The sequence below is a fragment of the Macaca fascicularis genome, chromosome 1 (assembly GCF_037993035.2).
Source record: "Macaca fascicularis isolate 582-1 chromosome 1, T2T-MFA8v1.1".
NCBI lineage: Eukaryota > Metazoa > Chordata > Mammalia > Primates > Cercopithecidae > Macaca > Macaca fascicularis.
Genome location: NC_088375.1, coordinates 190546940 through 190571790, shown reverse-complemented (window position 1 = coordinate 190571790; position 24851 = coordinate 190546940). Strand labels below are relative to the sequence as shown.

Sequence of the window (24851 nt, the reverse complement as noted above, 5' to 3'; positions counted from 1 at the left end):
GACCTGTGCATTTCAGGTTTTCATAAGTAAGAAACTTAAAGTTAAATAGATGGGTTTGTTTTTTTGCCAATAATTCAGGATTTAGCTGTTTTCATTAACCAAACAATATTAACTATGTTATTTATTACATTGACCATAAACAAAGAAAACTCTCTTTTCAGCTGCATTCGCAGCTTTATAACCTTCATGCCAAATTTTGACATCTAGCAGAGATAAATAATGTATGTTGACAATTCCGAAGCCATTTCTAATTCTATTTCACCAAAAATTTTAAAACCAATTTATTTATTAAAGTTTACTTAAGTCATGTGAACTTGAAAAAGTATTTGGCTTAAAGTCTGTTTTTTTTGATAAATTATTTGATTTAAGTGCTTTTTTAAGCCAATTAATTAGAACTCTTTTATACATTGTTAGTACTAAAATATCATACGCATGACACATACATACATAGATATATTAGACACTAGATAGAAGTCGATCTTACAGATTCATAAGTCCTCTATTTTTTTTCTCCTATTTTAGACTTTCAATTTCTTGATAACCTATTTTATTACCCTAGGCAATCATCCCCTAGATAGCCCTAAATTTGCATATTAAAGGAACTCCTAGGTTAAAAAAAAAATCAGATAGCAAAATTTACATCTCCAAGTAGAGAGAGAGAATCTGGTGGTGGTAGAGGGAGATTAAAGATGGATACCAAATCAAACATAAAATTATAGAAATGTATCATAGGATTGTATAAGGAGACCATTTTATTTAGATAGGAACTACTGATATTTAAGTGGATCCCAGAGCTCTGGGAAGAGCCTACACTGAATCCTGGGTCTCCAAAAAGAAATAATTAGTATGAAGCTAGACTATAGGATGCTTTTACCGTGCACTTAAAAACAAAAAAAAATTTTTTTTTAAGTGAAGACACTTCTAAGTGTCTAAATTACACTCTTCTTTGGCCGGGCATGGTGGCTCACACCTGTAATCCCAGCACTTTGGGAGGCTGAGGTGGGCAGATCACCTGCAATCGGGAGTTTGAGACCAGCCTGGCTATCATGGTAAAACCCTGTCTCTACTAAAAATACAAAAATTAGCTGGGTGTGGTGGCATGCTTCTGTAATCCCAGCTACTCGGGAGGCTGAAGCATGAGAATCACTTGAACCTGGGAGGCGGAGGTTGCAGTGAGCTGGGATCACTCTGTCACCGCACTCCAGCTGGGTGACAGAGTGAGACTTGGTCTCAAATAAGTAAATAAATAAATAATAAGTAAATTACACTCTTCCATAAAAACCCAAGAATAGCCTCTGCTATAATAACTATTTTAGTTAAAAAAAAAAAAAAAAAAAAAAAAGCAAGCAGTTTAAGATCTGAGACAAACTTGTCTGTTTACATTCTTGGGGTTCCATAAGAAAAAACAGAGGTAACTCCCCAAAAGAAAGTCTGGTCCTTCTCCATTTTCTTTAAGGAATCCCAGGCTATTATAAACTATTTTAGTTTCCTCATGCAGCAGAAGGTGGCAAGAGGAAGTAGAGACAGCAGAAGTAGATGAAGGAAACAGAAATCAGTCAACTGAGAAGAAAAAAACGTTTTTTTTTTTTTTTGAGATGGAAAGCGATCTCAGCTCACTGCAATCTCTGCCTCCTGGGTTCAAACAATTCCCTTGCCTCAGCCTCCCGAGTAGCTGGGATTGCAGGCACACACCACCATGCCCGGCTAATTTTTTTGTATTTTTAGTAGAGACGGAGTTTCACCATGTTCGCCAGGCTGGTCTCGAACTCCTGACTTCAGGTGATCTGCCTGCCTAGGACTCCCAAAGTGCTGGGATTACAGGCGTGAGCACCCAGCCTGAAAAAAAAACTTTTGCTCAAGAAAAAGACAAGGTCCTAGGAGATAAAGAAAATAAAAAGCCTTTTAATACAAACACACATCTTGAATGTTAGCTTTTAATTAAGCTGACTTTTGAGCTCCTTTAAAAAGCCTTTTTAAATCTCGTTACCATATTTTATCTAGGACAAATTGTTGATATTTCAGAAGTAACAAGTATCAAACCAGAAAGGACATAATTAGGAACCAAACCTAGGCTGTTGCGGTGAAAAGGAAAACAAAAGAAGGCAGGACCACAGTGAGGGCACTGCAGCCTGGGGCAACCGCCATGCTCTTTGTTTGGCTTGGCTGGTAAAAAGGTGGCTTTGTTATGTAAATAAAGCTCCTTAAAGTAGTCAAAATAAAAAATCTTTCCTTTTTTTCCCCCCTTTTGCTGGTCGTTTTTCTCTACCCCCCCACCTTCTTTTTTTGGCAAGAATTTAGCCACTTCAGGGGACTTGTTCCCCGTAATCTGGAACTTTTCTTCAGATTTGATCAAGTTGAATAGAGTTGGTCAAACCCAATGGGAAAAAGACGGAAACAATAACAAAAACAGAAATAAACAACAGCAACAACAAAGCAGTTAAGCAAAACAAACAGAGGATTACTGCAAAGGATTACCGAGTACTCTAATGATAATGGGAAATGAAGACCAGCTGGTTGTTAATCTTCATTTCAGCCTAGACAAAACCCCAATTCAGGAAAAAAACTCAAACCCACTGTCACGCGCGTCCGTGTGAAGAGACCACCAAACAGGCCTTGTGTGAGCAATAAAGCTTTTTAATCACCTCAGCCCACCTGCAAACAGGTGATTAAAAAGCTTTAATGCTCACACAAAGCCTGTTTGGTGGCCTCTTCACACGGACGCCTGTGACACCCACCTTCCCTGTTGGAAGCGAGCTCAAACTCCAGAAAGGAGTTACCTGCCTTCCCTGTTGGAAGCAAGTAAAAATCCAGAAAAGGGAGTGTACAGAGAAATAAACTTCAGCTGTTTGGGATTCTCTGGAGGGCAGGGAGCTTCCAGGCCTCAGCAAATTGTCCTACAGGTTGGAGCCATAAAGATACAGCTCAGGCTGTTACCAAGCACCGGCAGGAGAATTATCAAAGGTCAGGGCCACCTCCACTCGGGGTCCCTTGTGGTTGCCAAATGTGAACACAAAATATCTGAGACAGGTCCTAGTCAATTTAAGAAGGTTATTTTGCCAAAGTTAAGAAGGCACACCCATGACACAGTCTCAGGAGGTCCTGATGACATGTGCCTAAGGTGGTCAGGACGCAGCTTGGTTTTATACATTTTAGGGAGACATGAGACATCAATCAATATATGTAAGTTGCATATTGGTTCAGTCTGGAAAGGTGGGACAACTCAAAGCCGGGAGGAGGGGAGGGGGTTTCCAGGCCATAAGTAGGTGAGAGACACAGTTACATTCTTTTGAGTTTCTGATTAACCTCTCCACAGTAGGCAATCAGATATGCATTTATCTCAGTGAGCAGAGGGATGACTGAATAGAATGGGAGGCAGGTTTGTCCTAAGCAGTCCCCAGCATGACTTTTCCCTTTAGCATAGTGATTTTGGGATCCAAGATTTATTTTCCTTTCACATCCCTAGTATAATGACCGGTCCGTGTTCAATTTCCCTAATTGTCCCTAAATGTCTTTTGAAAGTGGTTTATTTAAATCAGGACTTAAACAAGACTACATATTTCATTCGATTGATAAGTCTCTTCTCTCTCTCTCTCTCTCTCTCTCTCTCTCTCTCTGTCTTTCTCTGTCTCTCTCTCTCAAGTTAAATACAGGCTTTTCCATTGAAATAATTAATATTTTTCCTAGTTTCTAAAACAGAAATCAGATTTCTTTTCTTTTCTTTTTTTTTTGAGAGGCAGTCTTGGTCTATCGCCCAGGCTGGAGTGCAGTGATGTGATCTCAGCTCACTGCAACCTCCACCTCCCAGGTTCAAGAGATTCTCCTGTCTCAGCCTCCCAAGTAGCTGGGAATACAGGCATGCGCCACTGTGTCCAGCTAATTTTTGTATTTTCAGTAGAGACCGGGTTTCACCATGTTGGCCATACTGGTCTCGAACTACTGACCTCAAGTGATCTGCCTGCCTCAGCCTCCCAAAGTGCTGGGATTACAGGCATGAGCCACCACACCCATCCCAGAAATCAGATTTCTAAACAGAAGAAAAGGCCTTAGCCAAAGAGGTGCAGATTAAACATTCAGATTGGGCTAAAAAAACTGACAAATTCAGTAAATTAACTTGAATAAATTGAACACACATTCAGAACAGAATTGTGTCTTTTGGTCAGCAACATGTAAACCAAAGGCAAAAGTCTGCCAAGATTAAAGCAGGCTTTCTTCTTTTAAAAAACATATACAGCACAATATGTTTTCTTTTTTCCAAGTTCATTTAGAGTTCACTTTGACATTATTTAATCTAAGTTGGAATGCAAACTTTCTAGTTAAAAAAAATATATATATATAGTATAGAAAGTTCCTTTTTAGTCTTCTTCATACTTTTTAAAAACATTTCCTTTTTGACCTCACATACTTAGTGTAAGAAATTACTGCAATAATCATGTGACTTGAGGTAAAGGTTTGGGCACAAAGCATGCTGATGGTGACAACTCTTGTCGAAGTTTAAATAACAAACAGAGAGGCTTTTTAAAAGAAAAAGATATTTATATGGGACTAGAGTTGTAATAGTAATACATTATAGTATAACTATAAGACACTGTATTGTGTGAAGCCATGTGTATATTTATGGAGGTAAAGGAAGACAAAAATTTTTAAAGAAAAAAATGAGGATTTGTACAATTGTTTTGAAATAATTATCTTTCGCTATAAAGATAAATAACAAGAGTGACACCATTTGCAGTTGTTGGGCAAGTGTCCATGGAGAAGTATTGTTTTTGTGTGTATAAAATTGTGAGTCTGTGTAAGGTTGTAGTTTTTGTAGTGTTTTGTGATAGTTTCTGTTATTAGGCATGCAAGTATGAGAACTCTCACTTTATCACTTAAGTCTTATGGGTTGTTTTCTTTTTTTTGAGTGTCTTGCTCTGTCACCCAGGTTGGAGTGTGGTGGTATGAACCTAGTTCACTGCAGCCTCAACTTTCTGGGCTCAAGTGATCCTCCCACCTCAGCCTCCCAACTGGTTGGGACTATAGGTGCACACCACCACACCTGGCTACTTTTTAAATTTTTTGTAGAGACAAGGTCTTGCCATTTTGCCCAAGCTGGTCTTGAACTCCTCAGCTCAAGCAACCTGCCCACCTCAGCCTCCCAAAGTGCTGGAATTAAGGCTGGAGCCACCGCACCCAGTCAATTTGTTATCATTTTAAAAATATTCCTGATTTTATTATGATTTGGACAACTTTTATGTATTTTGATTAAAAATTTTTTTAAATAATTAATTTTTTAAAAAAGGACAAAAAGACAGAGGTCTTGACACGTCGCCCAGACTGGTCTCGAACTCCTGGGCTCAAGCGATCCACCTGCCTTGGTCTCCCAAAGTACTGGGATTACAGACATGAGCCACTGCGCCTGGCCCACATCTTTTTTTGAAAGTATTACTAATCAATTACTTTGTAGTTAGGCTCTGATGTCCTTCGGTGTCAGGATTAACCTGTCTTAGTTGTTGGTCTCATCTCTTGTTGCGGGGAATAATTGGCCATTGAGAGTCAGTGTCAAAACAATTTTAGTCACATTTGAGTAACAATGGAGTTTGAAGAAAATGGCCCTTAGGCTGTTTATCTAGTGTGTATTATTTAGTTTGATTTTGTTTGTTTTTCAGTATTTTGTTCTTATTTTAAAGTTTTGGGGCAGCATTATTTTGTTAAGAGCTGTATTTTTGTGAAAATTTAACAAGCAGTAGTTACAAAGTTTTAAAAGCGAAAATTAGAATAAATTATTAGCAATATGACAATTTTAGTTTGTATAATGGTTTTGGGCCATGAACTGAGACTTAAAGACTACCAACTGAATAAATTAAATGACCATAGGGAATTCAGTTACACTTGTTGTAATTATATGACCTGTTTTGTTAATTTTCTATGAGTGGATCTTAACTTTTTTAGAATAATTTATTTAGGTATAGAATGTAATATTAGTAATAGTATAGACTTTTAAAATTTATTTATTTTAAATTTAAATTAAATTAAATTAAATTTTGAAACAGGATCTTTCTGTCACTCAGGCTGGGTCATGCTAACTACGGCCTTGATCTCCCAGGTTCAAGCCATCTTCCCACCTCAACCTTCCGAGTAGCTGGGACTACAGGTGCATGCCACCACACCTACCTTTTTTGTTTGTTTGTTTGTTTGTTTGTTTGTAGAAATGGAGTCTTCCTATGTTGCCCTGGCTGGTCTTGAGCTGTTGGGCTCAAGCAACCCTCCCAGCTCATCCTTCCAAAGTGCTGGGATTACAGGTGTCAGTCACTGCACCTACCACTCTAGCCTTTTACAATTTTAACTAATGGATATTAAAGGATTCTTTAAAGTTCTTCTTCTTTTTCTTTTCCTTTTTTTTGGTCAAGAGACAGGGTCTTGCTCTGTCATCCAGGCTGGGGTCTAGTGGTGCCATCATAGCTCACTGTAGCCTTGAACTTCTGAGCTCCAGGGATCTTCCTGCCTCAGCCTCCTGAGTAGCTGGAACTACAGGCCTGCACCACGAAGCCTGGCTCATTTTTGTTCTTTTTTGTAGAGACAAGGTTTCATTATGTTGACCAGGCTGGTCTCAAACTCCTGGCCTCAAGTGATCCTCTTACTTTGACCTCCCAAAGCACTAGGATTACTGGCATGAGCCACCACGCCTGGCCTACATTAGCTTTTATGTTACTAGTAGAAGTTATTGATTGTGAAATTTTAATTATATCTTTTTGTTCAATGAAAAAGGTAGGCATTAAGAGGGATAAAAGTTTTATTATGATATAGACTCTTGCTTTGATATCTTGGAAAAAGTTGTCTATAACATGAAAACATTAACTTTTTTTTTTTTTTTTTTTTTACCAAGACTTTCTTCCACAAGTAAAAACCATTAACTTTTTCTGGGGGTTGCAGTTTTAATGTCATGACATTGGGTGGTTTGGTGAATGTTTTGTGTGGCATGAGACTTGGTTTTTAAAAGTTATTTCGTTTTAGTTTAGAAACAGAGTATTTTTTGTTTTTCATTGGGGAGTTGTAGCCAAATTTTGGAGGAAATTAGAAAAATTTAAGATTTAGTATAGTGTACAGGTAGACAAAAGGAATTTGAAAATAATGTAAGGGGTTATAGTCTAATAATAGGTGTTTTACAGATTTTTTAGAAACATAATTTTTTAAAAAGTTGATTACATAGAAATCTCAGATTTGTAAACTTTTTTGAGGCTGGCAAACCAAATCAAAGCAGATTTTAGATTTTTTTAATAGTCTTATGGTTTTTGAGCCTGTAAGAAAGTAACCATTTTTATTTATTTATTGTAAGATTGAGAACTCTTGAAGTTAAACATTTTATGTGCATTTAAAAATATGACAGTTTAGTCAAAATCTTAGCAATATAACTAATATTTTTAATTGTATTTTTTATAGAGTAGATTTTAATTGAATTTGTGTAAATAATTATGTTGTTATAAAAATAATACAAATAGTTTTTGAATTTTTTAAGAAATTAAGTAGGAAGAAAAAGCAAATGTTTTTATCTTTGTTTATAAAAGTATATTTTATTAAATTATTAACATTATTATTTTCGAGACAGGGTCTCACTCTGTCACCAAGGCTGGAGTACAGTGGCACTATCAAGCTCACTGCAGCCTCAATCTCCCAGGCTCAAGCGATCCATCCACCTTAGCCTCCTGAGTAGCTGGGACCACAGGGCACGTGCCACCATGCCTGGCTAGTTTTTTTTTTATTTTTAGTGGAGACGAGGTCTCGCTATTTTGCTTAGGCTATTACTGTAAACTATAGATAGCATATGAGAGAAAATTTTCTTTATTTATATTTTTTATTTTATAGAAATGGGGTCTTACTTTGCTGCCCAGGCTGGAGTGCAGTGATGCATTCATAGCTCCATTGCAGCCTCTGAACTCCTAAACTCAAGCAATCCTCCTGCCTCAGCCTCCCAAGTGGGGACTACAGGCATATGCCACCACACTTGACACATTTAAAAAAATTTGTTGTAGACATGGGGGTCTCACTTTGTCACCTAGGCTGGTGGTCTTGAACACCTGGCTTCAAGTGACACTCCTGCCTTGACCTCCCAAAATATTGGGATTACAGGTGTGAGCCACCATGTCCAGTTGAAAATTGTTTAATGGAAAAGGAAACAGTACTTAAAGCACTACTTAAAGAAGTAACAGTATTTTATTTTATTTTATTTTATTTTTTTATTTTTTTTGAGACGGAGTCTCGCTCTGTCACCCAGGCTGGAGTGCAGTGGCCGGATCTCAGCTCACTGCAAGCTCCGCCTCCCGGGTTCACGCCATTCTCCTGCCTCAGCCTCCCGAGTAGCTGGGACTACAGGCGCCTGCCACCTCGCCCGGCTAAGTTTTTGTATTTTTTTAGTAGAGACGGGGTTTCACCGTGTTAGCCAGGATGGTCTCGATCTCCTGACCTCGTGATCCGCCCGTCTTGGCCTCCCAAAGTGCTGGGATTACAGGCTTGAGCCACCGCACCCGGCCAGTATTTTATTTTATAATTGTTTAAAAAGTGATAGAGACAAGGTCTCATTATGTTGCCCAGGCAGGTCTCCAACTCCCAGGCTCAAGCAGTTCTCCCACCTTGGCTTCCCAAAGTGCTAGAATTATAGGGATGGGCCACCATGCTCAGTCAGAACTAACAGTATCTTAAATAACAGTTATAAAACATTGCTTTGATTTTTTTAATTAGTTAACTTTTTGTTTTGTTTGATCTTGTTTAGTAGTTTTTATGAACCTATTAGTTTTTTTGTTTTTTTGTGTTTTTTTTTGAGACGGAGTCTCGCTCTGTCGCCCAGGCTGGAGTGCAGTGGCCGGATCTCAGCTCACTGCAAGCTCCGCCTCCCGGGTTTACGCCATTCTCCTGCCTCAGCCTCCCAAGTAGCTGGGACTACAGGCGCCCGCCACCTCGCCCGGCTAATTTTTTGTATGTTTTAGTAGAGACGGGGTTTCACCGTGTTAGCCAGGATGGTCTCGATCTCCTGACCTCGTGAGCCTCCCAAAGTGCTGGGATTACAGGCTTGAGCCACCGCGCCCAGCCATGCACCTATTAGTTTTTTATTAGAGTTTTAATAATTTTCATTTAGTTGATTGATTTTAAAGTTATCAGAAATGTGTGTCTAAGAGTATTTGCTAGAGGCCTTTTTAGTGAAAAGTAATCTTATAGCTGATGGCAAATGTTTTTAGGAAAGAATTTAAAATAATATCTGTGGATTAAAAAAAGTCTTATAATAGCCATGGTTAAAATTTGATGAGAGTTTTTTTTTTTGCCCGAAACCATACAATTGCAGGAAAATTAAACAACCTGCTCCTGAATGGTTTTTGGGTAAACAATGACATTATCACAGAAATCAAGAAATTCTTTGAAACTAATGAGAACAAGGATACAACAAAGCAGAATTTCTGGGACACAGCTAAAGCAATGTTAAAAGGAAAGCTTATAGTTCTAAATGCCCAGATCAAAAAGTTATAAAGATCTCAAATTACCAACCTAACATCACACACAGAGGAACTAGAAAAATAGGAGCAAACCAACCCCAAAGCCAGCAGAAGACAAGAAATAACCAAAATCAGAGCTGGACTGAATGAAATTGAGATGCAAAAAATAAAATAAAATAAAAATAAATGAATCCAGAAGTTTGTTATCGGAAAGAATAGTAAGATTAATAGATCATGAGCTAGACTAATAAAGAGAAAAAGAGAGAAGACCCAAATAAACACAATTAGACATGACAAAGGGGACATTGCTACTGACCTCACAAAAATACAAAAAACTATCAGACACTATTATGGACACCTCTATTCACACAAACTAGAAAACCTACAAGAAATAAAAAAATTCCTGGAAACATATAATCTCCCAGGATTGAACTAGGAAGAAACAGAAACCCTGAACATGCCAGTAATGAGTTCTGAAATAAAGTAATAAAAGGCCTACCAAGTGGAAAAAGTCCAGGACCAGATATATTCATGACTGAATTCTACTGGATATATAAAGAAGAACTGGTACCATTCCTATCAAAACTTTTCAAAAAAATTGAGGAGACGGGACTTCTTCCTAACTCATTCTATGAGACCAACATCATTCTTTTTTTTTTTTTTTTTTTTTTCTTTTTTGAGAAAGAGTTGCTCTTGTAGCCCGGGCTGGAGTATGGTGGCACAATCTTGGCTCATTGCAACCTCTGCCTCCTGGGTTCAAGCAATTCTCCTGCATTAGCCTCCTGAGTAACTGGGATTACAGGTGTGCACACCACACCTGGTTAATTTTTGTATTTTTACAGAGTTGGGGGGTTTCACAACGTTGCTCAGGCTGGTCTCGAACTCCTGACCTCAGGCGATCCACCCACCTCGCTCTCCCAAAGTACTGGGATTACAGGCACGAGTCACTGCACTTGGCCACTGGTAGTAATTTTATTAAGTGTAAATTAATATTTTAAGAAAATCTTATTGTTTTAACATAGGGGACCAATTTTTTTTGTTTTGTATTAATGTAGTTTTAGCATTAAAGTTTAATTTTTAGAGAGATAAATAATCTTTTTAATTAGTCAATTTGATTATGCACAAAACTTTTAAAATAAAATTTTAAAATGAACCTTATTGTGACTTTTTTAGATCATTGATGACATGTTTGGACTTTTTGTCTTGCTTTATTTATGGTTGATCGTTGAACAACAGAGGTTTGAACTGTGCAAATCTACTTACATATTAATTTTTTTCAACCAAACATGGATCAAAACTGCAGTATTAATGGGATGTGAACCCCTTGTATATGGAGAGCCAACTTATTGTATATGCAGGTTCTGCAGGGCAGACTGAGGGACTTGAATATGCATCGATTTTAGTATACATGGGGGTCCTAGAACCAATCTCCCTGTGTACACCAAGGGATGACTCTGTGTGTGTGTGTGTGTGTGTGTGTGTATTTTTATTATTATTATTATTTTTATTTTTTTGAGACGGAGTCTCGCTCTGTCGCTCAGCCTGGAGTGCAATGGCACTATCTCCGCTCACTGCAACCTCTGCCTCCCAGGTTCAAGCAATTCTCCTGCCTCAGCTTCCTGAGTAGCTGGAATTACAGGCGCCTGCCACCATGCCCGGCTAAGTTTTGTATTTTTAGTAGAGACGAGGTTTCACCATGCCGACCAGGCTGGTCTAGAGCTCCCAACCTCAGGTGATCTGCCCGCCTAGGCCTCCCAAAGTGCTGGGATTACAGGCGTGAGCCACCATGCCCGGTCTTTTTTTTTTTTTTGAGATAGGCTGGAGTGCAGTGGTGTGATGATCTTGGCTCACCACAACCTCTGCCTCCTGGATTCAAACGATTCTCCTGCCTCAGTCAGATAATTTTTTGTATTTTTAGTAGAGATGGGGTTTCACCATGTTGGCCAGGCTGGTCTGGAACACCTGGCCTCAAGTGATTTGCCTACTTTGGCCTCCCAAAGTGCTGTGCTGGGATTACAGGTGTGAGCCACTGTGCCCGGCCACCTGTATATATATATATATATATATTTTTTTTTTTTTAAATAAGTAGTTATTTTAGGACAAAAATATAGCATATACAATTTTTTTTCATTTTTATTCAGAGATGGTTTCGCTCTATTGCTCAGGCTGGAGTGCAGTGGCATAATCATAGCTCATTGCAGCGTCAATGGCTCAAATGATCCTCCTGCCTCAGCCTCCTGTGTGTCTAGGACGGCAGGTGTGCCCCACCATGCCCGGCTAATTTACTTTTTACTTTTTATTTTTTATGAAGGCAGGGTCTTGCTATGTTGCCTGGGTTGGTCTTGATCTTTTGGCCTCAGGTGATCCTCCTGTCTCAGCCTCCCAAGGTGCTGGGATTACAAGCATGAGCCACCATGTCAGGCTGTTTTTTTTATTCTGTCGCCCAGGCTGGAGTGCAGTGGCGCGATCTCGGCTCACTGCAAGCTCCGCCCCCTGGGTTCACGCCATTCTTAAGCCTCAGCCTCCCCAGTAGCTGGGACTACAGGCACCTGCCACCACACCAGGCTAATTTTTGTATTTTTAGTAGAGACGGGGTTTCACCGTGTTAGCCAGGATGGTCTCGATCTCCTGACCTTGTGATCCGCCCGCCTTGGCCTCCCAAAGTGCTGGGATTACAGGTGTGAGCCACCACACCCGGCCAATATAAAATACTTTTAATCTTTTTTAATTAAAAATATATTTTCAAAAATATGTATTTTTTCATATTTACAACTTTTAATATATATTTTCCATTTATTGTTTTTTTAATTTTGCTTCCCATTTTGAAATAACCATTAAGTTAGATTAAAAACATTTTTTAAAATAAAGAGCATATTTTAAAAGTCTTTTTATAATTTTTAAATTAAAAACATTTGGAAATAAGCTGTATATTTCATGAGTACTTATTATTTAATTTAACATAAGGAATTACTTTCTTCCTCTGCTGATGTCAATTTGAATGTTGGCAGTTTCCAAGGAGGAAGTTGAGGGTTTTGGTGAAGACTGTCATCCATCTCCAACGCTAAGCCTAAAATAACTATTTAGGATAGCATCGCAAAAGGAACGCAGGTTGGAGAGAGATTCCAGATGTTCTTGTAACTGAGCTTTAGGAAAGTGCACTTTATGCAGAGGTACAAGGAAACCAAACACATAGGTAACCACAGTAGAATGCGTATCTCCAAGGAAAAGCTGAGATGTTCACCATCTATCTGCCAGAAGATTTAGGCACGTCTTAGCATCTCTATATCCACGATTCCACTTCTCACAGGTGGTAAAGGAGAGGCTCTCCTCTGGTCAGGAGAATCCGATCAGTGCTCTTGCAGACATTTTTCCAGACAGGATCAAACCCAAGGGAAAAGGAATCAATGAAGCAAACCAACACCATGGCTTTGTCACAGCAAAGTAATTGTTGCTTTCCACCCAGAATGCGTGAAGCGCTAGAGGAGGCAGCTTCTATTCAAAGAGAACAGTGAAAGCCAGTGTGTCTGCCTTTTGTTTGGCTGGAAATTCACAATAAACATTATATTTCTGTTTTCCTTAAAAGTTGAATATTTTTGCCAGCGAAGAAACAATTTTGTCTTCAGTTGTCAAAATTGATATATCTTCCCTTGAACCTCTCCAGTGGCTATCTATGACATTAACTTTATTTTCTTTTTTCTTTTCTTTTCTTTTCTTTTCTTTTTCTTTCTTTCTTTTTTTTTTTTTTTTTTTTTTTTTTTTTTTTTTTTTGAGGTAGAGTCTCCCTCTTTCACACAGGCTGAAGTGCAGTGTCACGATCGCTGCTCACTGCAACCTCCGCCTCCTGGGCTCAAGGGATCCTCCCACTTCAGCCTCCAGAATAGCTGGGACCATTGGCACACGCCACCACACCTGGCAATTTTTTTGTATTTTTAGTAGAGATGGGGTTTTGCCATGTTGCCCAAGCTAGTTTCAAACTCCTGAGCTCAAGTGATCCACCGTCTGGGCTTCCCAAAGTGCTGGGAGCCACCACGCCTGGCCCAACATTAACTTTCAAGCGTGCACCAGATAATTTGGCATAAGCCATCACCACCACATGCTCGCTGTGTACTGATAGGAGCACCTAGCCGCCTCCCAGCCACTGAGCTCCAAGGAGCCACCATCTTGACAGGGCTAATGGTTGCTGCTCTTAAGTCTCTTTTAATCAACAGAATGGCTTTTTTTTTTCATTCCTTGTGTCATTTAGTTTTAGTTTTATGCCATTTATTCATTGAAGAAACTGGGTAATTTGTCACTTGTGATTTCCCACATCCTGGACTTGAATTTGTAACCTTGGGATGTCATTTAATATATTTCTCTATCCTCCGTGTAAACTGATACTATATTTCTCAGAGTTCTCCAAAGAAACAGAAACAATAGAATACATAGAAATATAAGAGGGAATTTATTATGGGAATTGGCTCATGTGATTATGGAGGACAAAAAGTCCCACAATATGTCATCTGCAAGCTGGAGAACCAGGAACGCTGGTGGGTGGTAATTCAGTCTCAGTCTGAATGTCAGAGAACCGGGAGTGGGGAGGTAAGGGGAATGGGGGAGGATGAGTGTCACAGATCACACACATTTCTTTTTCTTATAAATTACCCAGTCTGTGGTATTCTGTTATAGCAACACAAATGGACTAAAATATACCGAAGATCTTGGTTCTTGGTGGCATTTGCTTTATCCCATTATATAAATATAATACTTTTGAGATGCCAATCCCAGTATTATTACCAGCAATAGGTCTACTGAATACTGCTTAAGATTTCTTTTTTTTTTCTTTTGAGACGGAGTCTCGCTCTGTCACCCAGGCTGGAGTGCAGTGGCGCCATCTCGACTCACTGCAAGCTCCGCCTCCCAGGTTCATGTCATTCTCCCGCCTCAGCCTCCCGAGTAACTGGGACTACAGGCGCCCAGCACCGCTCCTGGCTAATTTTTTTGTGTTTTTAGTAGAGACAGGGTTTCACCGTGTTAGCCAGGATAGTCTCGATCTCCTGACCTCGTGATCCGCCCGCCTCGGCCTCCCAAAGTGCTGGGATTACAGGCGTGAGCCACCGTGCCTGGCAAGATTTCTTTATATTTGTTTTGTTCAGATATATCTCACTATATATTGTACAGCCTATATACACTGTCCCACTGTACGCTGTACACAATTATACTGTTTCAAAATTAGGTGAAAGAATTCTCTGTGTGGTTATGACACAGCTTGATAGACCAATGGGTTTTCATTCAGTTTTTTGTAAAATTTATTTTTAATTTCGTATATATTTTTATCAAAACTATAAAACAAGGCACGTTAGAAAGTTATAGCTTACATCCCTATCCTTTTTCCAATAGGTAATTATTTCTATTAGTTTTTATTTTAATACCTTTAAATTTTGAAACTGGAAGACAATATATATGCATATGCTTTTATTTTTATTCCATTCATACACAAAAAAATGCAATACTGTTAATACTCTTCTGTATGCTACTTTTTCTCATTTTCATTCTCTAACAATTTATACAGATATTCTTTTTTTTTTTTTTTTTTTTTGAGATGGAGTCTCGCTCTGTTGCCCAGGCTGGAGTGCAAAGGCACTATCTCTACTCACTGCAACCTCCGCCTCCCAGGCTCAAGCAATTCTCCTGCCTCAGCCTCCCAAATAGCTGGAATTACAGGTGCCCATTGTGATGCCTGGCTAATGTTTGTATTTTTAGTAGAGACAGGGTTTCACCATGTTGGCCAGGCTGGTCTCGAACTCCTGACCTCAAATGATCCGCCCACCTCAGCCTCCCAAAGTGCTGGGATTACAGGCGTGAGCCACCGTGCCTGGCCTTATAAAGATATTCTTAATTTTTTTTTTTTTTAGCAGCTGAATAGTAGTTCAGTGCATGTATGTACCATTCATTGTCTATTCACCCGTTCTCTGCAGATAGAGATGTGAACTGCTTATAGTCTTTCATGATTACAAAATGTGCTGTAATAAATAGCCTTGAGCAGTCATCCTCTTGTGGTTTTGGCATTGTATTCTCAGATGCAGATACTTGGAAGAAGGGTTGCTTGGGCAGAGTAAATACATATGTAATGTTGCTAGATGTTGTCAAATCCCCCGCATAGTTGTACCATTTACATCTCCATCAGCAATACAGGAAAGTACCTATTTCTCCACTGTCCCACCAACTCAGAGTGTCAAGTTTGGGATTTTTGCAAAAATGATAGATGAGCAGTGGTATCTCCGTTTAGTTTTAATGTGCATCTCTTTTACTATTTCTCTTAATATGAGCAAAGTGAACATCTTTTCATATATTTAAGAGCCATTTTCATTTGTTTTTCTGTAATTTCCCCATTTTTCTAACAGGTTGTCAGAACAGGATTTTACATATTAGGGATGTTGGTATTTTGTGATATAAGTTACAAGTATTTGGTCTCAATTGTTTATTTAACTTTTGACTTTCCATACAGTATTTTGCACATACAATTTTAAGAATATTTAAGTAGACAAAGTTACCCATTTTTCCTTTATTAAATCTGAATATGGAATCACAGTTAGGAAAGTCCTCGTCATTTCCAGATTGTGAAAAAATTAACCTATAGTTTTCTCTAATTTTTAAATTATATATATTTTTTGACAATGAATACCTAAGAAGTTTTTCTCTAATATTTTATGACTTTACTATTTTTATGTTTAGATATTGACCAATTTGGAATTTATCCTAATATAAAGAATGAAGAATTAATCCAGTTTTACCTTTATCCACGGATTATCGGTCATCCCAACACCACTTGTGTTAGGTCATTCTTGGATTGCTATAAAGCAATATCTAAGACTGTGTAATTTATTCTTATTTTTATTATTTTTGAGATGGGGTCTTGCTCTATCACCCAGGCTGGAGTGCAGTGGCACGATCTTGGCTCACTGCAACCTCTGCCTCCTGTGCTCAAGCAAATCCTCCCACCTCAGCCTCCTGAGTAGCTGGGATTACAGGCACCCGCCACCGCACCTAGATAATTTTTGTATTTTTTGTAGATAGAGATGGGGTTTCACCATGTTACCCAGGCTGGTCCCGAACTCCTGAGCTTAAGTGATCCACCTGCCTCAGCCTCCCAAAGTGCTGGAATTGCAGGCGTGAGCCACAGCGCCTGGCCTCTCATCTGCTAGTTTCTGATGGTTTTTTCACTTCATCCCACGGAGACCAGGAAATAGTCCTGCCGGTCTCCTCCATCGTAGTGCTATGACTAGCAACCAGTCAAACTGTGGTTACAGACTGGTGCCAGTCCATGAACTGTGGCTACCAGATGCAACAAGGTGGATGCTTGCTCCAAAATATAAATCAATGCATTATTTCTTTCACAGAGAAAATCATGCTTAAAAAAAAAAAAAAAAAAAAAGGCAGTGGAGTCTAAATATGCGCTCAGTGACACAGGAGAATGGCTACTTTGAGTAGCACTGACCTAAGCATCACAGTCAATATGGAAACTTACAAATATATATAAAACTTGGAATTTCAATACTGGAAAATACACTTTTTGAAGTGCACATGGAATGTGCATAAAAGTAGATATTTTAGGCCAAAAGAAAAAACCTCAATCAAATACAAATAACACAAATAGCATTTTCTGACTACAATGCAATAAAGCTAGAAAATGATAATAATAATAAAGTTTCTACCACTGGGAAGTTTTTAAAAATGCACATATTTTAAAATAATTCCCACAATAAATGGAAAATAAAAAGTTTAGAATTACTGAAAATGGTAAGCCGGGCGAGGTGCCTCACGCCTGTAATCCCAGCACTTTGGGAGGCTGAGGCAGGCGGATCACCTGAGGTCAGGATTTTGAGACAGGCCTGGCCAACATGGGAAAACCCCGTCTCTACTGAAAATACAAAAATTAGGGCGGGCGCGGTGGCTCACATCTGTAATCCCAGCACTTTGGAAGGCCAAGGCGGGCGGATCATGAGGTCAGGAAATCAAGACCATCCTGGCTAACACTGTGAAACCCCGTCTCTATTAAAAAATACAAAAAAAGTTAGCCGAGCGTGGTGGCGGGCGCCTGTAGTCCCAGCTACGTGGGAGGCTGAGGCCGGAGAATGGCGTGAACCCGGGAGACCGAGCTTGCAGTGAGCCGAGATTGCGCCACTGCACTCCAGCCTGGGCGACAGAGCGAGACTCAGTCTCAAAAAAAAAAAAACAAAAACCATAAATAAAAAGATGATTTAATATCAGAAAGATACCAATCTACCAATCCAATTCTAAGGTAAAATTTACAAACTAAATGTGATTTCTATTTACAGTTCCAGGTTTTATAATTTTCTGGAACCAGAGAAATTGATTATAAAATTCTTTTGGAAAATAAATAGGGCCCAGGTGCAGGGTGGGTCATGCCTGTAATCCCTGCTTTTTGGGAGGCCAAGGAGGGTGGATTGCTTGAGCCCCGGAGTTCAAGATCAGCCTAGGCAAAAGGGCACAACCCCAATGTCACCAAAAATACAAAAAATTAGCTGGGAGTGGTGGCGGACGCCTGTATTCCCAGCTACTAGGGAGGCTGAGGCAAGAAAATTTCTTGAACCTGGGAGGTGGAGGCTGCAGTGAGCTCAGATGGCGCCACTGCACTCCAGCCTGGGTGACAGAGTGAGACCCTGTCTTGAAAGAAAAAAGAAAAGAAAAGAAAAGAGAAAAGAAAGAAAAGGAAGGAAAGGAAGGAAAGGAAGAAAGAAAGGAAAGAAAGGAAAGGAAGGAAACAAGCAGATGAGGACTAAAACGATCCCTAGCTGCCCTCATTTCTCATTAGCATAAGACATTCATACTAGTGCCATGACAGCTTACAAATGCCATGAAAATGACCTGGAAGTCTCCTTTCCTAGAAAGTTCTAAATAACCTGCTCCTCAGTTGGCATTAGTCCACCCCTTAATTTGCATGTAATCAAAAGTGGGTATAAGTGAGTATAAATACAACTGCCAACAACCCATAAGTTGCTGACTTTGGGCACACTGCCTATGAATTAGCTTTGCTCCAACAGGAGCAGTACCATTCAATAAAAAATTGCTGTCTAAGACTACCTTCTTGTCCTTGAATTTTTTCCTGGGGAAAGCCAAGAACCCTCCTGGGCTAAGCACCAATTTTGGGGCTCGCCTATATGGCATCAAAGATGTGACTTTCTAAATTCTTATTCACTTTTTTGTCCACTTGATTTGTCTTGGAATGAGTGTGTATTAAAATTTTCCCTTGCTAATATGCTTCTACTTTGTCTATAGCTCTTGTAGTTTTTATGAAAGTTGATTGTTGTTATTGAGTATGTATATACATTATATATGTGTACTATATATATATGTAGTATCTCCATTGTTCATTTATCCATTAACATTATGAAAAGGACCTCCTGGCCGGGCGGGGTGGCTTACGCCTATAATCCCAGCACTTTGGGATGCTAAGTGGGGGCAGATTACCTGAGGTCAGGAGTTCAAGACCATGTTTACTAAAAATACCAAAAATTAGCTGGGAGTAGTGGCGGGCGCCTGTTATCCCAGGAGGCTGAGACAGGGGAATCACTTAAACCTTGCACTCCAGCCTGGGCAACAAGAGCGAAACTCTGTCTCAAAAAAAAAAAAAAAAAAAGGTCCTCCTTTTTCTTTTTAATGCCCTTTGGTCACAATTCTATATTGACAGGTATCAGCATCATAACTTCTGCCTGTATTTTACATTTTGCCTAGTATGTGTTTGTCCTTCCTTTTATTTTTAAATGTTCTTAATTTCTTTGTTTAATTTCTTTGTTTTAGGTGTATCTTATACATAGCATAGAGCTAGACTTTGCTTTGTCTGACAACTTGAAAATACTTTTATATAATATGTGAGTTAGCCTCATTTACAGTTTAGATACAAATCAATCCACGTGCTTGTTTTTTCAGTCATGGAGTATTTTACTACATGGTCATCTATCTTCTCTCTCTCATTCTCTAGCCCTTTAAAAAATATTGCTCTTGGGATTTAGGGAGTTTAATATTTTGTTCTGTTACATTTTTTTTTTTTATTTTTTTTATTTTATTTTTTTTGAGACAGAGTCTTGCTCTGTCGCCCAAGCTGGAGTGCAGTGGCGCAACCTCGGCTCACTGCAAGCTCCGCCTCCTGGGTCCACGCCATTCGCCTGCCTCAGCTTCCCGAGTAGCTGGGACTACAGGCGCCCGCCACTGCGCCCAGCTAATTTTTTCTATTTTTAGTAGAAACGGGGTTTCACCATGGTCTCGATCTCCTGACCTTGCGATCCGCCCGCCTCGGCCTCCCAAAGTGCTGGGACTACAGGCGTGAGCCACCGCGCCCGGCCTCTGTTACATTTAAAATAATACATTTGCAGGCTGGGCACAGTGGCTCATGCCTGTAATAATCCCAGTACTTTGGGAGGCTGAGGTAGGTGGATCACCAGAGGTCAGGAGTTCAAGATCAGCCTGGCCAACATGGTGAAACTCTGTCTCTACAAAAATACAAAAATTAGCTGGGCATGATGGTGGGTTCCTGTAATCCCAGCTACTCCAGAGGCTGAGGCAGGAGAATCACTTGAACTTGGGAGGCAGAGTTTGCAGTGAGCCAAGATCGAGCCATTGAACTCCAGTCTGGGTGACAGAGCAATTCTCCATCTCAATAAATAAATAAATAAATAAATAAAATAATACATTTGCAAAATACTATTTTCCATCTTCTTAAAGATAATGGTCTGTTAGTTCCCTGATTTGAGAAATATTAAAATTCTTAACTAGTGACAACTTCCTCATCTTTCCTTCCCTCTCCCTGACATCTATGTCAAGTAATATATTATTACTTCCTCTTTATAACCACAAAGCAATTGACGAGTTTAGCCTATTTTTCATATATTCTCCCTTCTTCCCTCCCTCCCTTTTTTTTTTTTTCCCCCAGAAACAGAGTCTCACTCTGTTGCCCAAGCTGGAGTATAGTGGCAGAATCAGCTCACTGCAGCCTTGAACCCCTGGGCTCAAACGATCCTCCTGCCTCAGTCTCCCAAGTAGCTGGGACTACAGGTGTGTGCCATCACATTTGGCTATTTGTTTTTATACACATTTATTTTTGTAGAGATGGAGTCTTGCTATGTTGCCCAGGCTGTTTTTGAACTCCTAGCCTCCAGTGATCCTCCCACCTCGGCTTCCCAAAGTGCTGGGATTACAGGCGTGAGCCGCTGCACCCGGCCCTCCCCCATTTGTCACAGATGCACTTTATCTACATTGTCAGCGCATATAACAATTATACACCATTCTGTCACCTTTCTCCTCAATATTTACTTTCAGTGTTACAATTAAATATATTCAATGTTTACCACTAATCCTCATTTTGAAGCGTATCCAGGTTTTTCTTGATGTCTGAAGCTTGTTCTCTGGTAGATTCCTCAGAAATAATCTCATGGGAACAATATTTCCTGAGTTCTTACATGTTCGTCACAGTTTATCCATGGCCTTTGTACTGTATGGTCAGCTCAGCTGGATAAAAATGCTTGGCTTATATTTTATTGAATATTTTAAGCATGTCACCTTATTGTCTCCTGACATAAAGTGTTTCCATTGAAAACTCTGATGAAAATCTGATTTTTTTTTTTTTTTGAGATGGTGCCTCACTCTGTCGACCAGGCTGGAGTGCAGTGGTGCGATCTCGGCTCAATGAAACCTCGGCCTCCCGGGTTCAAGCGATTCTCCTGCCTCAGCCTCCTGAGTAGCTGGGATTACAGGTGCCCACCATGATACCCAGCTAATTTTTTTGTATTTTTAGTAGAGACGGGTTTTCACCATGTTGGCCAGGCTGGTCTCAAACTCCTGACCTCAAGTGATCCGCCCACTTGGCCTCCCAAAGTGCTGGGATTACAGGTGTGAGCCACCATGCCCGGCCTCTTTTCTTTTTTCTTTTTTTTTAAGTTCCTGCCCAGAGATCAAAAAGTTCAGTAATTTTTTTCTTCCTGTGATTAAGAGCAATGGAGAAAAGTTCAATGCTTTTATTAGTATAGTCTCAGTGTGGATCATTCCAGCTAATTTTATCAGTTATGTGGTATGCCCTTTCAATATATCTTCTTACATGGCAGGCATGTTTTCTTGAATTACAGTTCTTAGCAGTTGCTTTGTTTTATTGCTTTGACTTTCTTTTTCAAGTTCTCCTGTTATAGACATTCTGAATCATGTTTGCCTGCCCTCTATATCACTTTCTCTCAAACCTTTTCTTATTTCTTCCTTAATTTTCATTTGATTCTTTTTTCTTTTCTTTACTTTTTTTTTTTTTTTTGAGACAGAGTCTTGCTGAGTCACCCGGGCTGGAGTGCAGTGGTGTGATCTTGGCTCACTGCAACCTCTGCCTCCTGGGTTCAAGTGATTCTTCTGCCTCAGACTCCCAAGTAGCTGAGATTACAGGTGTGCGCCACCATGCCCAGCTAATTTTTTTTTTTTTTTTTTTTTTGTATTTTTAGTAGAGAGAGGGTTTCACTATGTTGGTCAGGCTGGTCTCGAATTCCTGGCCTCAAGTGATCTGCCAGCCTTGGCCTCCCAAAGTGCTGGGATTACAGGCACAAGCCACTGGGACAGGCCTTGATTCCTTTCTTTTTTCTCGTTTCCATCCTCTGTTTACTGTGTGTAATTTTTAGTGCTATTTATTATTCGCTCTTTTGTTCCTTCCAGTTTAGTCTTTATTTCTGAAACATTTTTCTGTTATTTCTAATTCTTTTCTTTCTTTTCTAAGCTCTGTTTTCTCTTTATGTCTTCTTACTGCTGACCCACTCTGAGTGAGCTTTAAAATGTTAACTTTGTATCACTCTTTCATAGCTTCTATTATTTGCTTAATTTCCTTTGTTCATTTAAAAATATTATATTACAGGCCAGTGTAGAGGTTCATGTCTGTAATCTCAGCACTTTGGGAGGCTGAGGCGGGCAGATCACCTGAGATCAGGAGTTTGAAACCAGTCTGGCCAACATGGTGAAACCCTGTCTCTACTAAAAATACAAAAATTAGCTAGTGTGGTGGCACGCACCTGTAATCCCAGCTACTCAGGAGGCTGAGGCAGGAGAATTGTTTGAACCCAGGAGATGGAGGTTGCAGTGAGCCAAGATCATGCCACTGCACTCCAGTCTGGGGCATGGAGCGAGACTCTGTCTCCAGAAAAAAAAAATATATATATATATATATTTGCCCAATGTAGCCACCTTGCCAATAGTCTTGGATATGTATCCCTCCTGTTCCGTTGCCAACAGGTATCTACACTTTCTTTCTCCTTCATCTCCAGGCTATCTGTTCAGGTCTATTTGTACACTATTCACTTAGATTTTCCTCAGTGAGTGAGGGCTTCAGGTTTCTCTCTGGAGATTTTCTGGAGCATTGAGGACCTGGGCTGCCCTGCTTCCCTCAAGCCTTCCAGTACTCCCACTGCACTCACCTGAAAACCAGAACATGCATAGCCGCCTCCAGCTGTGACTGTTCCGTTTCACCAGCCAAGGTCTCCAGTCTGAGTGGGCTCCTTCCTTTCACAGGTGAGTACTTGCTGGTGATTTCTAAATTCAGCCTTTGGCTTCTCTGTGCCTCCTCCTTCACTGTTGATGATACTGCACAGGTCCTTCTGCAGTTTGGTTGCACCAGCTCATATTCTAAGGTTTGTGGGGGATATTTTGTCCCCTGGTTTGTTGAAACAATCACATGCATCTTTTTTTTTTTTTTTCCTTTTCTGTCCTTGTTACTTTGCTTGGTGGGTTCTATGCCACATGGATCTGTCTCCCCAGCAGCTGAAAGCTAAAATTGTTTCACCGAATAGAGTTACCTTACTCAAGAATAGTCTCCTTCTCAGGACAGCTCACAACTGATGGCTGGTTGACATGGGAAGATAAGGGCCTGGGCTCCTCACCGCATCTGGGGACAGACAATTCTGAAGGGTCATTCTACCCATGGGATCAAGGAAGGCCTCATTGGGACTTCAGTCACTGTCACACTTCCCCCTTTTCCCAGTCATGCTTTTCTTTTTCCCTCCACAGGTGCTGATACTGAGAGTACGCCCTAATAAACTTCCACTGCGCTGCTCGGTTTCAGAGTCTGCTTCCAAGGAACTCAACTGGCGGCACTCTCCTTTTTTCCTTTTTTTTTTATAGAATCTCATCCCCACAACAATTTTCTTTAAAGATCTCAATTGGTTTTATTTGTCATTCTAGAATCAGGTAACACTTCATTTATAAAATAGAAAAAGTGTTTCCGGTACTCGGTTTTCATGAGGGGATATGGAGGGATACAAACAACTCCCCTGTTCTCTCCAGCTTACTCTGGCCTTTCGCTCTGGAGTAAGGTGTGTGTGCTCTTGCCTAGAGACGGGAGGCAAACATGTAACTTCAGGTCACCCCCTGCTAGAAAGACCCCCAGATAACTTTGTTTAGAACCCATCTCAGCGTTTTTTGTTTTGTTTTGTTTTGTTTTTTTTTAAAGAATAAGCTGGCCGGGTGTGGTGGCTCATGTCTAAATCCCAGCACTTTGGGAGGCTGAGGTGGGAGGATCACTTGAGGCTGGGAGTTTAAGACCAGCCTGGGCAGCATAGTGAGACTCTGTTTCTATAAAAAATAATCAAATTAGCTGAGTGTGGTGCACACCTGTAGTCCTAGCTACTCAGGAGGCTGAGGCAGGAGGATTTGGGCTTGAGCCCAAATATTCAAAATTGCAATGAGCTATGATTACCCCACTCCATGCACCCTGGGCAACAAAACTAGACCCTTTCTCAAAAAGAAAAAGAAAAAAGAACAAGCCTAGCTCATAGTATACAGAACAAGGTAAGAGGGACAGGATTTCAAAACATGCCTACACTTTCTGAGCGTGAGAACGTAATCACAACCTCATCCCCATTTTTTTGGCACCTGTTTGTCCACAGATTCTTTTTTTTTTTTTTTTTTTTTGAGAGGGAGTTTTGCTCTTGTTGCCCAGGCTGGAGTGCAATGGCGTGATCTCGGCTCACGGCAACCTATACCTCCCGGGTTCAAGCAATTCTCGTGCCTCAGCCTCCCAAGTAGCTGGGATTACAGGTGTGTGCCACCACGCCCAGCTAATTTTGTATTTTTAGTAGAGACGGGGTTTCTCCATGTTGGTCAAGCTGGTCTTGAACTCCCGACCTCAGGTGATCCACGCACCTCGGCCTCCCAAAGTGCTGGGATTACAGGCGTGAGCCACCGCACCTGGCCTATGCCCACAGGTTCTTAGCGGCATTTCAGGCACCCATCTCCGGTCTGACCCCACTGCCACAGAAGCAAAAGCAGCTGTGGGTCTTAGGACTTCTTGGACAATTAAACATTCTTTCCTTCAATCAGAGGACAAGAGCAGTGTGAGTGCTCGGCAATGAAACATTCTTTCCTTCAATCAGAGGACAA

At 40.2% G+C, this 24851-nt stretch overlaps 1 pseudogene; it reads right to left on the bottom strand.

Moving 5' to 3' along the window:
• Positions 1-11584: 11584 nt before the first annotated feature.
• On the bottom strand, positions 11585-22911 carry LOC102144976 (metaxin-3 pseudogene; annotated as a pseudogene).
• Between the last annotated feature and the right edge of the window lie 1940 nt (positions 22912-24851).